Below are 2,500 nucleotides of genomic sequence, written 5' to 3'. Positions count from 1 at the left end.
ACTTAGAAGCTTCAAAAGGTTAATAACAGATTGATGGTCGTTAACGAATACTGTAGTATCGTCAGCGAATTGGGTGACTTTTATTTCCTTTCCGCCAACGGTAATGCCTTTTATGTCATTGTTGCTTTTCAAAGCCCTTGCGAGAAGCTCAATACCAATTGCAAAAAGAAGGCCCGATAAGGGGCATCCTTGCCTGACGCCTCGGTGCAATTGAAAAAAAGGTGACGCGTGACCATTGCTTAGGACACAGCTAGATACATTGTGGTAGATGACTTCTGTCCATCTTTGAATATCTAGGCCAAAATTGAACAGTCGAAGCATGGATAATAGATAGTTCCATTTTATTGTATCAAAAGCTTTTCGGAAATCCAAAAAAATTGCAATTCCAAGCATATTTAAGCGCTTAGTGAGAAACATGACATCTTGGATTAATCTGATGTTTTTGCCTATATAGCGGCCTTTTACATATCCGGTTGGATCAGGATTAATGATTTTGGGCAAGGTTTTTTCTATTCTTTTGGCAATGACTTTGGTAAGTATTTTATAATCTACAATCAATAACGAGATTGGGCGTAGATTTTCAAGTATGGATTTGTCTGTGTTCTGTTTGGGAATGAGAGAGATTACCCCGCGCCATTGACTAATAGACAGAGAGCCGGACTGAAAGGCGAAGTGGAAACTAGCTAACATTTCGGTTCGCAGCTCGGGCCAGAAAAAGTGCATTGTTACTAAGAGCCAATCAGATCTTTCTATTTACATGTGCTCAATTAAACTTGTTATTGTCTCTGGTCTTGGACATGACCGCTAGTAGGTGTATAGTTCAGTCATTAAACCAGTTGAGTACTTTGAGTCTTCTCTTTTCATGGTGTCAGAAGTGAAAAGACAAAGCCTTTATCGACAGACTAGGTTTGCTTATTAATGGCAAGGAGCAAACCCATAAAGCAGACAAGTGTAGTTGAATATGACTGATCACATCGTAACTCCGCAATCTGGTGCAAGCGCTCCTGCTCCTGTCCCCCAATCTACAACTACTATGGATTCAACTTTCATGTGTAATGTCTCTTTACCACCAAAGCTAGAAATTCATAGTGGAAATTTATCTAAAGAGTGGAAACAATGGCGGCAAGTTTGGGATGCGTATGGTCAATTCCATGTTGCGGACGTGACATTTAGAGGCAAAATTTGGGTATTAAATGTCTCCTAAAACCAGATCCAAACTATTTGAATTGAAATGAGTCATGTCATAAAATTACCCCTAGAGGTAACTTTCATTTTGCCAGAAAACATTTTGACTACCTCTTAAAGATCCAGAGAAAATAATTTTTCAAAGTGTGTTGCGGACTTGACTCCAAAAACAACCATTGATTTGAATTGCCTTTGGTTAGTTCAAATTTCCTGTGAATTGAAAACCTTCAAAAAAGACTTCATACACTAACTAAATGGAATAGTAATTGCACTTCTTAAATCTAAAAAGATAAAATAGAAATTACTTGTTACCATGGATTTATTAACAAAAATGTTGTGTTGCGGACGTGACATTTTTGGGATGTTCAGAAAAGAGCTTTTCATTCACCACTAACAATGTTCAGATTAATGCCACTGAAGTAAAATGCTGTTTTATTGCTTTTATCTGTAAAACGGAAAATAAATAACAAAATAAGAAATATATTATTAGCGGTATCAAAAAGAAGTGAGTCATATTTTATGTTTGTATCCAGTTAAAGTATTATTTAAAAAGGTAAAAGTTTCTTTATAGCAAGATTTTATATCAGCATGAATGTTTTGATTCATCCAGTAGAAGAATAAGTAACTCGAGTAGATTTAAATCGTTATCTGGAACTAAAATTGAGAATGTTTCATAAGCAACACAACGTTGCAACCATATCTCACGGTCTTCTTCAGGCAACTGACAACTTGTCACGTGACACAAGTGCCACGTGACAAGCGGCTACCAATCAGCCTCACTGTCCTGTCCCACGTATGTGACAATGAGTGTCTGAGTCCTCCCTTCCTATTGAGAGAAGGGTTTTCAACTCTCTCCCAAATGGCCTCTTTAACTCCTCTCCTGTGCCAGTGATCTTCTCTGTCTCTCTGTCCAAGACCACCACGTCCGTCAGAGTAAATGAGTGACCGGTGGAATTCAAATGTGTATACACCGCTGAGGTCTGTGCTGGATTAGAGCTTGGTCTTCGATGCTGGTTCATTCTTGCATTCTTGAATTCCACCGGTCACGCATTTACTCTGATGGACGTGGTGGTCTTGGACAGAGAAGATCACTGGCACAGGAGAGGAGTTAAAGAGGCCATTTGGGAGAGAGTTGAAAACCCTTCTCTCAATAGGAAGGGAGGACTCAGACACTCATTGTCACATCGTGGGACAGGACAGTGAGGCTGATTGGTAGCCACTTGTCACGTGGCACTTCTGTCACGTGAATAGTTGTCAGTTGCCTGAAGAAGACCATGATGTGACACATGATGTTTTCTTTGAAGGAAGCTCACTC

General features: G+C 39.4%; 2 pseudogenes; one reads left to right on the top strand and one right to left on the bottom strand.

The window, feature by feature from the left end:
* LOC138003684 (uncharacterized) overlaps positions 1-2,500 on the bottom strand; it is a 60,503-nt pseudogene that overhangs the window by 15,362 nt on the left and 42,641 nt on the right.
* LOC138002189 (uncharacterized) overlaps positions 2,472-2,500 on the top strand; it is a 1,285-nt pseudogene continuing 1,256 nt past the window's right edge.

This window comes from Montipora foliosa, chromosome 5 (genome assembly GCF_036669935.1).
Source record: "Montipora foliosa isolate CH-2021 chromosome 5, ASM3666993v2, whole genome shotgun sequence".
Classification (NCBI taxonomy): Eukaryota; Metazoa; Cnidaria; class Anthozoa; order Scleractinia; family Acroporidae; genus Montipora; species Montipora foliosa.
The sequence above is the reverse complement of the archived record's forward strand: the minus strand, read 5'-3'. Positions and strand labels throughout refer to the sequence as shown.